The sequence below is a fragment of the Panthera leo genome, chromosome B1, assembly GCF_018350215.1.
Source record: "Panthera leo isolate Ple1 chromosome B1, P.leo_Ple1_pat1.1, whole genome shotgun sequence".
Lineage (NCBI taxonomy): Eukaryota > Metazoa > Chordata > Mammalia > Carnivora > Felidae > Panthera > Panthera leo.
In genome coordinates this window covers 119,046,490-119,059,521 of record NC_056682.1, presented here as the reverse complement: position 1 = coordinate 119,059,521, position 13,032 = coordinate 119,046,490, and the positions used below count along the sequence as shown (strand labels likewise).

Here is a 13,032-nt window from a genome sequence, read left to right as displayed (position 1 = left end):
TTGTTTGTGTTTATTTACAAGTGACAAATTAAACATTTACAGCTGGCTCAGAAGATTTTAAAGAGTAATAAAGTCATAACAAGGTATCATATACATGGAGGAATATGAAAAAGGCATGAAGGATTCAACTCATATTAGCTATTGCCTAAGTCACTTCCAAAACTAAGAGTGCAGAAAGCAGTATATGCTAGAGCTGGCTTATACTGCTTTATGAGTACATTTAAACATTTTTAGAAATTTTGCAGGCTGTTAAACACAGCCTTTATGAAGAATTAACTATGTAAGCTGACAATTATGTTAAAATCCAATATATAAGAATAATAAATATTCAAAATTCATTTCCTCATTTTACTATTATCCATGTTTTTGTGGTTATGGTGATCATATCCGTATTATAGAAATATTATAGTTTGATAATATATACCTTCTTCTAATTCTGTGTTCTGTGATGTCCTGTGGTAGCCTGAAATGAGCCACAGTGGGATATTTACCCCAAGAAATTTGCAAACACCATAATCAAAGCTTTTTTTTTTTTTTCTTTCCTGGTGAGCTAGTTGTCAAACATTTACTAGGTCACCTGTAATGACAAGGACCTTCAAACTGCACTGGGTTACTGTCCACGATGAATAATTGAAGCCTTAGTCACATGGAGAACTCACCTTTGTGAAGCACTTAATTCCTTAAGAACAGATTGATATTTTTGCTGCAGGATAAAGCTTACCGATTTTCCTTGCTGCTCTGTTTTTTTTTTTGTTGTTGTTGTTGCTTTTTTCACTTCCAGATTTGGGCATGCCAAAATCTACTGGATAAGAGAGGATGCCAATACATTATTTCTGTAGTCCCAAGTAAAAAATACAAAATATTTTATTTGGAGTAGAACTAGAAGGGCTGTTAAATACAGAAAACTGTAATGGGCAAAAAAAAGCAGGAAAGGCAAACAGCTCTATATAACCAAATTTATACTCATGTAAGAATAGGGGAAACTAAACAAAAATGAGAGGGAACAAATGAGGATGTAAGAGGAATGTTTGGTCTAAACCCCCAATCAGCTTTCTAATGGTGGACAAAGCATTTTTTTAAAGTTTATAAACTTACTGAAGATGTTGGATGTTACTGGAAATGTAAAGTTACAGATTCAGTAACATACTACAGAAATCCAGAGATAATCAAATTATGGGGGACAAATTCCTGGGGCACAACATAAAGCTACTGTTATGGTTGAGTGTCCATTACAATTTAATTTTAAAAACAATTAGGAGAAACTAAGGATTTCAGAAGGAACAGAAACCATCTTAAAAGTTCACAGTCTAAATTAAAGGCATATACATTTAAAATATAAAAGAAACAAACATGGCATATGACTTTCAGTAAGACATTTGTTATGTCTCACATGAAATTCAAATTGAAGTTAAAGTGTTTGCCTGACATGAAAAGATGCTCAACATTGCTCCTCATCAGGGAAATACAAATCAAAACCACACTCAGACATCCCCTCATGCCAGTCAGAGTGGCCAAAATGAACAAATCAGGAGACTATAGATGCTGGAGAGGATGTGGAGAAACGGGAACCCTCTTGCACTGTTGGTGGGAATGCAAACTGGTGCAGCCACTCTGGAAAACAGTGTGGAGGTTCCTCAAAAAATTAAAAATAAACCTACCCTATGACCTAACAATAGCACTGCTAGGAATTTACCCAAGGGATACAGGAGTACTGATGCATAGGGGCACTTGTACCCCAATGTTTATAGCAGCACTCTCAACAATAGCCAAATTATGGAAAGAGCCTAAATGTCCATCATCTGATGAATGGATAAAGAAATTGTGGTTTATATACACAATGGAGTACTACGTGGCAATGAGAAAGAATGAAATATGGCCCTTTGTAGCAACGTGGATGGAACTGGAGAGTGTGATGCTAAGTGAAATAAGCCATATAGAGAAAGACAGATACCATATGTTTTCACTCTTATGTGGATCCTGAGAAACTTAACAGAAACCCATGGGGAGGGGAAGGAAAAAAAAAACAAAAAAAAGAGGTTAGAGTGGGAGAGAGCCAAAGCATAAGAGACTGTTAAAAACTGAGCACAAACTGAGGGTTGCTGGGGGGTGGGAGGGAGGGGAGGGTGGGTGATGGGTATTGAGGAGGGCACCTTTTGGGATGAGCACTGGGTGTTGTATGGAAACCAATCTGACAGTAAATTTCATATATTGAAAAAAAAATAAAGTGCCTGGATTTTAGTAAGGTACAGTACCTTAAAGTACTAATAGTGATAAAGATTTAGAGTGATACACACTGAAGAATAGCAGTTTGGTATTAAATTGGAAGGAACAAATAATCCTTAAACCAGGCAGTACCCCAGGTAATCACTTTACTAATAAACTGGACAAAAATAAATGGAACTTTTATCAAACCAGCAGGTACATGCTTTATTTTTTTTAATAAATTAAAATTAAATTAAAAATGAGGTGCCTGGGTGGCTCAGTCGGTTAAGTGTCTGACTCTTGATTTTGCCTGGGGTCATGATCTCTGGGTTCCTGAATCCGCAGCCTGCCTAGGGCTCTGTACCAGGTCAGCGCAGAGCCTGTTAGGATTTTCTCCCTTTTTCTCTGCCCCTACCCTGTTTGTACTCTCTTCTCTCCCAAAATAAACACATAAACTAAAAAAAAAAAAAAAAAAAAAATGAGGAAATACATATTCCCAAGGAGATATCTTCTTTCTCTATCCCCAAACTTAAAATTTTATAAAGGAAATTGAGTAATCTCACATGAAAATACCTAAGAATATTTGAAATTAATAGATACAATAGAGAAGTGCCTGCTAAACATTTCCACAATTAAAAAGAAATAAATCACTGTTTTTTCCCTCGTCCTGATTCCCAAAATCAGTTCCTCTTTTTTTTTTTTTAAGTTTATTTATTTTGAGAGAGAGAGAGGAAGGGGGTGTAGAGGGGCAGAAGGAGAGAATCCCAAGCAGTCTCCTCACTGTCGGCGCAGAGCCTGACACACAGCTTGATCCCAAACTGAGATCACGGTCTGAGCTGAGATCAAGAGTTAGAGGCCTAACTGACTGAGCCACCCAGGCACCCCATCAGTTCCTCTTTTGACTGACTTATGTAAGTGATTCCATTTTCTAGTCACCAGGATTCACTATACTTGAATAATCTTTTTCTTTCACTCTTCTCTTTCCTTATCAGTCTCCACTTTTATTTCTTTAGATCTTCAAATGCATATTACACCTTAAATTTTATACTATGCATTTTAAAAGGTTTTTATCATCATTATATTTGTATAACCACTCTGTGAGTTAAGCAAAAGTTATTAACATTTCATCATTCTATTAAAGGCCTCCAAGGTGACTGGCATGTAAATAAGCAGAATCACACAGGTTAAATGACTTGCCCAAGTTGACAGGACCAGTAATTACAAGTCCTGTGATTCTAATGTCAACATTCTTTTCATTACACCATGATGTCTCTCATCAACAGCTCATATTTGGTCCATTACTAAAGATTCCTAGTGGGTTTCTCTGCCTGTATTCTTACTTCTTCAGTCTATCTTGCATGTCACTACCGTATTGAACACAGTTTTTATGAAAAGATACCACAATAGGGGTAGCTCAGTCAGTTGAGTGTCTGACTTCCGCTCAGGTCATGATCTCATGGTTTGTGAGTTTGAGCCTCGCTGTGGGCCCTGTGCTGACAGCTCAGAGCCTGGAGCCTGCTTCAGATTCTGTGTCTCCCTCTCTCTCTCTGCCCCTCCTCTGCTCACACTCTGTGTCTCTCTCTCCCTCAAAAATAAAAAAAAAATTAAAAAAAAATTTAAAGATACCACAATAAAGAAATTTCCAATGGTTTCCTATTATATAGAGAATAAAAGTCAGACCTTTATCCCTGCTTTCATACATCAAGTCTCTTAATCAAACTGGGCTCATGTTCCTTCAAATATCCTTCTAACTTTCCTGAGACTATGCCTTTGCTTCTAGCAGTGTTTCCCTTGAGTTACAAATCCCTGAGTAATAGTTATTACAGGGGACTTGGACATAATGATGTGTCTATTTTTCTTATATATTTATTTATAGTTTATATGCTAAACATGTATGACTAGTACCTTGTGTGTTTTGATAGAGAGGGGGCAGGAGCATCCAGTAAAATTTTTGACATTAAAAATGTCACAAGTCACCAAGGACTTGGTGTGTCTGGTTGGCTCAGTTGGTGGAGCATGGAGCATATGACTCTTCATATCAGGGTTGTGAGTTTGAGCTTCACATTGGGTGTAGAGATTACTTTAAAAAAAATGAGTCGTCTGCAGTTCCACTTCTAATAATAAAGAACTAGGTGGGTTTTGATTATGCTTTAGCTGAGAATAACTAGCAACTAGAAAAGTGGGCCAAGAAAAAGAAAACCACATTTCTTTAAAGGCACTAAAAAGCTACCAAACTGGTGAAGATTGCAGGGCCAAGATCTAGGAGAGGGAGACACATCGGAGAGATACTTGAGTATTCAGGGCTCCCTTTCTGCTAGAGACATCTGACTCTATCAAAAGCAACTGAGAAAGTGAACACAGATTTTTGCAAACTCACAGGCCCAGGAGGGGGCAGGGAGGTTGAAAACTGGAGTTTAGGGCTCACAAGGAAGAAATAAACACCTCAGTCTTTCAGCTGAGGGTAGACTTTCACAGTGGGTAGACTTAGTAGTCAGTTATATGGAGTTGAGGACAAAATTAGGGAATTGGACAAAGTTCAGAAGAAAATATGCAGATAGATTTACAGAGACAAAAGGAAGAAAATGTGTAAAAAAATTTTTAAAGGTGGAAGAGACTTACAGTGTAGAATTTTAAAAAGTCTAATATAGTTGAGACCCAGAAGGAAAGGAATGAGAGACCATAAAAAAGTGATACTTGAAGAGATGTCTAAAATAAGTAAAAGGCATCATGCCTCAGATTTAAGCAGCACTATAAACCTTAAGCAAGAAAAAGGCAAGGAAAATCACACCTAAGCACATCATCGTAAAATTGCTGAAAACCAAAGAGGAAAAATTTACGCATCCAGAGGAAAAAGACAAATTACTTTATCAAAACGAATGACAGTAAGACAGCTGCTTTGCAACCAAAATGATGCTATCTTTAGAGTACCAAAGGAAAATACTGTCAACTTAGAATTTACATTCAAACAATATAACTTTCAAATAGGCAAAATAAAGTTTTTTCAAACAAACAGAAATTGAGAATTTGACACCAGCATTTCTGCCCTGTAAAAAAGAGTGGACTTTCTTTGGGCAGAGAGAAATGATCTCAGATAGCCACTCTCACATTCTGGAAGAGATGAAGAGCAATGAAAAGGAAAAATACATAGGTAAATCCCAATAAATAGTAAGTTTACAAAACAATGCTAATATATCATGTTAAAAACATACAGATTTAAAACATAATAACACAGTAATTGAGAGGCGAAGGAAAATAGTCTTAAAGTGGTCTAAGGTAATCACATTGTCTAGGAAGTGGAAAAAGTACTAATATACACTAGGCTTTTAAAAGTCATGGATGCACATTCTCATTTCTAGAGTAACTAAGAATATTAAAAGAACATAAAACCACAAAAAATCAAAAGAAAAAGATGAAATAGAAAAAACACTTGAACAATCCCAAAGAAAGTACAGAAAAAAGAACAAAGGATAGGTGAGACAAAAAACAGCAGGATGGCAGCTTTAAAGCCTGTATATAATAATTATACTAAATGTAAATTGATTATCCCAATTAAAAGACAAAGACTTGGATTTATAAAGGTACACTTTTAACCTGTTTTCAAGAGACAAATCTTAAATATGAGAATGCAGAAAAGCTTAAAGTAAAAAGGTATATCATGCAAAAACTAATAAAGATTGGGCGGCTATGCTAAATCCAAGTAGATTTTAGACAAGAAGCAATTCAAGAGATAAAAAGTTCATGTGTCCAGGGGCGCCTGGCTGGCTCAGTCAATAGAACATAGGACTCTTGATCTCGGGGTTGTGAGTTCAAGCCCCATGTTGGGCATGGTGCCTACTTAATTAAAAAAAAAAAAAAAAAAAGTTCATGTGTTCAAGAGTCCTAATAGGAAACAAATGATACATTCAGGATCATTTAAAGAAGGTTTATTTACAAAGGGACTAATTACAAATGTGTGTGTGTAGGGTATAAGAGAATTACAAGAATAGGTTCCAAGAGACAGAAGAACTTAATCAGAATCTGGAGGGAGAAAGAATTGTGAAGAGTTCACTGTGAGACGAGTAATGACCTGTGGTCAAAGTATAAATCCAGTTCAAGGTAACCTCTAGTGGAGGGGAAGAAAAGATATGCTCACCTCACTCTTTTCCACTAAGCAATCTCTTCCCATCAGTTACAAACTCATCATGGGGTGGTGTAAATCAGCTCTGGAACCATAAACATTATTAGCACCCTAGAATTCTTCATATATGGTAGGGGAGAAAAGAAGTTACAAAACATAATCATAGTCTCTTAAAACCTGCTTTTTTAAGCTGGTCATGAGGCCTAGATTCATAAACATAGCTGTTTTCTTTCACCATCCATTCTTTTTTTTTTTTTTAACTTTTTTTTTTAATGTTTATTTTTGAGAGAGAGAAAGAGGGAGTGAGAGACAGAGAGAGAGCATGAGGGCAGATAGAGGGAGAGAGAGAATCCGAAGCAGGCTCCACGCTGTCAGCACAGAGCCTGATGGCTCAAACCCACAAACCATGAGATCATGACCTGAGCTGAAATCAGATGCTTAACCAATTGAGCTATCCAGGTGCCCTATTCACCGTCCATTCTTGGTTTCTCTCACTTTTTGTTTGTACCTCACCTGGATGGGATTCTTACCAGGTGGGGTACTCCCAACAGTCATTCTTGTAAGATGAGTCCTAGCAGAGGTCCTTTTTGGGTTACCCTAGTTTTTTACTGGACTATTGGCTAAGAGAATATGAACAAGCTTCTCAGAGAATACTGTTACAGTCCATATACAGCCATATTTATTCTGCTGTATAGCAGCAACGCAATTTCCCCCTGTTAAAAGGGATCCCTCACCCTGCCAGTAGAGTGATTTCCTTCTCTCTTGTTGGTCAGTGACAGAAAAAGCCCAAACCTGCCAGTGAACAGTGTCCACTTCTAATTCGTTGAAGTATTAGGAAGCATTCCTCTCTTTAGTACCAAGACTACCAAAACCACTAAGTCCAAAGTTTCAGGGACCAAAAAATTCTTCAAGTGGGTTTTTAGGTATAATAGAGAACCTAACAAAAATGCATACATGTGTACCCCAAAAGACATACAAAAGAATGTTCATAGCATCAGTCCTTATAATAGCCCTAAATGGAAACATCGCCAATATCTATCAACGGTAGAATGGATAAGTAAATGGCAATATATTCATTCACTGTATAACAATGAAAATAAATGAACAACCGATCCAGGTAACAACATGGATAAACCTCACAATATTTTCTTTAAAGATTTTTTTTAATGTTTGTTTATTTATTTTTGAGACAGTGAGAGATGAGTGAGCAGGGGAGGGGCAGAGAGATGAACCTCACAATATTAAACAAAGGAAGCCAGACACAAGAGAATACAGTTATGTATTCAATATATATAAAAGTTAACCATTGGCAAACCTAATCTTTGGTGTTAGAATTTGGGAAAGTGATTACCTTTGGGAAGAAAGAAGAATAATGACTAAGAAGGGGGCATGTTAGTGTTGTAGCTATGGATGTGGGTGTTGATTACACAGTTATCTTTACTTTGTGATAAGTTGTGCTAAATAATTATATTTGTGTACTTTTCTACATGTGTGTTATGCTTCCATTAAAAAACTTTTAAAAATTCATATAATAGCCCTCCTGTGTGTGATGTGCACTTTTTCTGAATGCTTTTAAGATATTTTCTCTTAGTTTTGCCAGTTTGACAATAACACACATTGGTAATTTTCCTACCCGTGCTTCACTGAGCTTTGTGGATCTGTAATTTCATGCTTTTCACCAAATTCAGAAAACATGCTCCCAGTATTTAAAAAAAATAGACATATAGAAAATAGAGGGACCATGCTCATCTCCACTATACATACCTTCTGGGAAAGATGGCACTACATATTGGTTACTGCATTTAAGCCTAATACTTTATTCTGAAGTCCGCATCCTAAATTTGGAGGTTATTGTCTCCTGGTTGGCTCCATAAACTGAACCAGTTTTCTAATTTGTTCTAAGTTCTTGTCCAGCCTGTCGACTCATAAGCCACTCACAATGAACCACTCTATACCCTTACCTCAGGCCACGTCTCCTAAAGTTCTCAAGGAAAGGATTTCCCTTTACTGTTGTGATTCAGGGCCACTATTGAGCGATGGTGTTGTATAGTAACCACTCACACCCAGCTATTGCCAGCTCATTGCAGACCCTTTTGTGAATTAACAAGACCTAAACTTTTTTCTTTCATTAATTGGTCAGAGGGAACCTCCTTTGAAGCCAGTGTATATGGATTGAGGGAGATGTGCTGAAGGAATAGGGGCAGATACTAATAACAGTAGTCTGAGTCACCTGCTTATTCAGTTTAGTTGTGGCCATGTACCCAGTTTTGTAGGGAGTGAACTGCTGTTATGCCCATCCAGTTGTATGATTGGTGAATCAGATAACACCAGTTCATGACGAGTAGTAGTTCGATCATTCACATAGTCACTTATGTCCCATGGTCAGGAGTTCCATCTCTATCAGGTACCAGCAGCAAACCAGGAGCTGCTTTTCAAAGAAACAAAACAAAACATTGGTTGAGGAAGATAGATCTTTACTCAAAAACCAAGGAATCTTGTAATTCTCCTATTGGCACTTACCCTCAGAGGCTTCATATAACATCTCTACCACATGAACTTCCAATACCATTGTATCTGCCTAACCATAAGGCCCAACTGGCAAGACGGTTTGCTCTGGGCCCCACTCAAAATTACAGTTACCCATAAAACAGGTTAGGTCACCCAAAAGTACTATTTTGTTGTCTCCAGAACCTAAAAAGGCCTGCCACACATTTTGCCTTTTTCTTTACTGTGGTGGTGAAAAACACAACAGACTGTCACTCACTTGAATGGATAACCTAACAGGTCTCTGGCCATTGAATCCCATGTGGCAGGTCCCTGAAGTTTTACAGGGTTTTTCTTGCACCTTCTGCTAAGCATATGTCTTACGAAAGCATGTAGAGTGTTTACTACTTCCTGCTCTTTGGGCTCATTTAACGTTCATTTCTATAATAGACCAGTGTGATATTCTATCGCATAGCAAGATGATCAAGGTCCCTTCAGCACAGAATAGAAAGGTGGCACAGTGCTGAGACAAGACAGTAAGGGCTTACTGTTGTCTCTGTCAGTTAAACACAATCTACTTCTGATTTCCCTCAATAACTGGAATGGGAAGTGAGGGGGCACTTCCAGAGCAATACCTATATATCATATCAAAGTCTCTATTCATTTCCTCCAATGAAAATACCACACCTATAACAGCAACTACAATTGGCATCTTTGCCTGATAAAATCTTGCAGTAATCCAGTCATTCTTTACTACCCATCTGGTTTTTATACTGTCATTCCCTATGACCCATCTGGTGACCACAAAGGGAAGTTAAGTGGGAATGTGGTATGAATCACTATGCCAGCATGGTGGCACTAATTTCTACAAGTTCCCCAGGGATGCAGTACTGCTTTGGTGAGAGACAAGCAGTTATGAACTTCTACATAGCCCTTCCTACCATAATAGCATTCACTCCATTGGACAGGAAACCAAAATGAAGACTGCTTCAGTTATTAAAATATGTCTATTCTTACTACACATTAAGACTGGAGAAATAACCCCAATATGGGTCTCTCTGGACTCACTGTTAACCCAGATGCAGGCCAAGACTCCATCTGTCACTTAAGTTTCCTAGGCCTCCTATTTTAACCAGTTGTCCAGGATTAGGTTCTGGGTCTCTAGGTATTAATATAAGTTAAGAGACAGTATCTAATAAGCCTCAGGAGGTCTGGTATTTTCCTTTCTCCATGAAATGGCCACTAGAGAAGAATTAGGGCAGTGATCCCGGAATTTGCTCACCAGGGGAGCTTCAAAAAATATCAATGCCTGGGTCTCACTCTCTGAAATTATGGTTTAATTGGCCTGGATGTTCTTGAGAATTCTACGGTGGTCTAAAGTACAGACAGGCTTGGGAAGCATGGGATTAGGGGAAGGTTCATGGTTATACACCTGTGGCAGCATTGCAGGGTTTTTCTTCAAAGGGACCCAATCTTTCTCCATCATCAAAGAGTTCCAGGTCTGTGAACTGGATGAGATGCTTCAAATTTCATTATGACAACACAAGTTAGTTTAGAATTTTCCCACCTATATATGTCAAGCAGCAAATTAGTAGGCTACTTAATCTATTAATCTGCTTCCTTTCTTGTTGTCCTTTAACCATTACCACCTTTCCCTGAAAGTCAAAACACTCTGAATAACTTTCTCTTCTTTGGATTATTATGGTAATTGTGCCCACCATGTCTCTGATGGTTATATGCCATCACGTGGCCTCTACTAATTTGAGATTATCTTATTCTGAGATCAGGAAACTCAGTTCTACCACAGCATTTATCACCATCAATCTGACAGAGGGCAGCCACTTCAGAGCTCTTTAGGGATGCTTATACTTCTATCACTAATGCATCCTTAATGACTTGGTAAAAATGGAGAATGTCTAAGGAGCCCTTGTTTTCTCTTCTCTACAGTATGCCAGAGTATTTCTGGGATTCTGAAATTATTACTTCAAATTTCATTTGTAGGTCATTTATTATTTGTAGACTGTTATTGAGCTCATGCCTCATCCTAGCAAACTATTAATGCCAATATATGAGATGTTGATTCTCAGGTGAGTGCACCCATGCCAATAAATTTGCCATGATAAAACCTTGTATTGATTCCCCCTTGGTGTAACATCCTTAGAACCCACTTCTATATATACTCCTCAGGTTTCTGCTGATCAAAATGGTAAGGTCTTTAACTCCTGTGTAGGTTATCTCATGCCAGAGCAGGCCACATACTTCTCTGATTAGGTGATCTTGAGATTTATCTAGGGATACTGTGAGGTGATGAAGGTACGTTCTGAGAACAGATACCAGCCTATGAGAGAGCTGTTCCCAGTGCAGTCACCGAAAGCCTCTATGCAGAGGAGGCTAGTTTCCCCAGAGAGCCAAGGAAGTTTGGGGGATATGCAGGTTCAGCATTCTCATCTTCATTCTTGTCTGCTCAAAAGTCTCCATTCTGTCTTAGGGCTCCACATCTTTCTCACCAATGCTCTACCCTTAGACTAAGAAAACTGGAAGAACTGAGTATTTTATTGGTACTACAAATCTACCTTTTCTGCCCACTGCTTATAGGAGATGAAGGACTCCTTCAAAGCTGTGGTGGAGGAGTTCTGACACTCTCTATGCATTCTCAGCTACACAGTCATAGTTTTTACATTTTTCTTTTTCCTGTCTACATTCTGTTGAGGTTCATAAGAGAGGCCTGGTGGATCCACAATCTTAAATCACTATGGTTACCACAGTGATACATTCTCACCTTCACTCCATCCCATGCTATTAATAGTAAGTATAACAGTACCTTAAGCCATGGATCACTTGTGGTCCCTTTGTCTATAGCTATGAAGTTATCCCTGTGATTGATTTTACATGTGTGTGTGTATTTAATTCAACCTCAAAGGGTCCATCTCCTGTAACAGCTCTGGTACTAATTACTCTTTCAGTCAGGGTTATAAAAAAAATTGAAGGCACATGTGAAATAATTTAAGAATGAAAAAGATTGGTGAAAATAAATTACACTAAAATCAGGAACTTTGTTTTTTCAAAAGATGCTACTGAGAAAATGAAAAGACAAACCATACTATGAGAAAGGATATTTGGTTATATATGTGTGTTCAAGAACTCATATCCAGGATAAAGAAGTCCTAAAAATCAGTCAGAAAATGACTGACAACCCAACAGAAATATGGGCAAGTGACTTGAACAAGCACTTCAAACCAGAGGATCTCTAAATGGCAAATAACATAAAATGGTGCTCAGTCTCAATAATCACCAGTAACATGCAAATTAAAGCTAAAATGAAATGCCACTACACACCCATCAGAATGGCTAACGTTAAAAACAGTGATGATACCAAGTGTTGCTCAGGGTGTGGAGACTGTGAAACTTTCATATACTTTTGGTGGGGATATAAATAACATAAACTTTGGAAAACTGTCATTCTTTATACAGTGTGAACATACCTCGAGACCAAGGAATTTTAATCCTAAGTATTCTCTCAAAAGAAGTCTTCCCATTCACACCAAGAGACACATAAGAGAATGTTTATGGCATCATTATTGGTTAATAGCCCCAGGGGAGAAAAACCCAAGTATCAACAACAGGATGGATAAATATATTTGGTGTAGTCATACAATGGAATATAGCAATGAATGTGAACTTTTACAAACAATACAGAACAATCTCATATACATATGAAATGCACACTTAATATCATTTATGTAAGGTTGAAAGTGAGGCAAAATTGGTCTATGGTTAGAAACTGGAAGAATGATGACATTGGGGAGAAAGGCAGGATAGTTATTGAGAGGTTGCATACTATGTAAACAGTAATACTCTTTTCTGAGTGGTGGATACAGTGATATTTTTACTTTATGATAGATACTTCATTTATTTCCGTAGTATTCTATATTTTGATTTTTTAAAAGGTGGGCCTAAAAAGACTGGAACTATTTGTTTATGCCTCCATGCCCCTCTCCATTAATTCAAATACTTCTTCCTTCAAGGTCCAGTTCAGATTCCGTATCTTACATGAAGTCCAACCACTCCAGATAGAGGCAATTTATCTTTCTATATGGTTTTTATTACATCCCCAGAGAGGCAGTATAACAATAGAAATAGTATGGGCAAAGGGGTTTGGGCTTCAATCTGTAAGGCAAATAAAAGTAGGATAGTGACATGGTCATATTTGTATCTGCATACCATAAACG

General features: G+C 37.7%; 1 long non-coding RNA gene across 3 annotated transcripts in view; it reads right to left on the bottom strand.

Moving 5' to 3' along the window:
• Nucleotides 1-13,032, bottom strand: part of LOC122218000 — a 44,270-nt gene that overhangs the window by 16,365 nt on the left and 14,873 nt on the right. For 2 of the 3 annotated variants that reach the window (XR_006201793.1, XR_006201795.1), the window contains exons 2-3: nt 8,550-8,747; nt 722-802 (exon numbers count right to left, since the gene is read on the bottom strand). This is a non-coding gene — a long non-coding RNA (uncharacterized LOC122218000). The remainder of the gene's footprint in view (nt 1-721; nt 803-8,549; nt 8,748-13,032) is intronic. The other variant, XR_006201794.1, reaches the window with a different exon arrangement.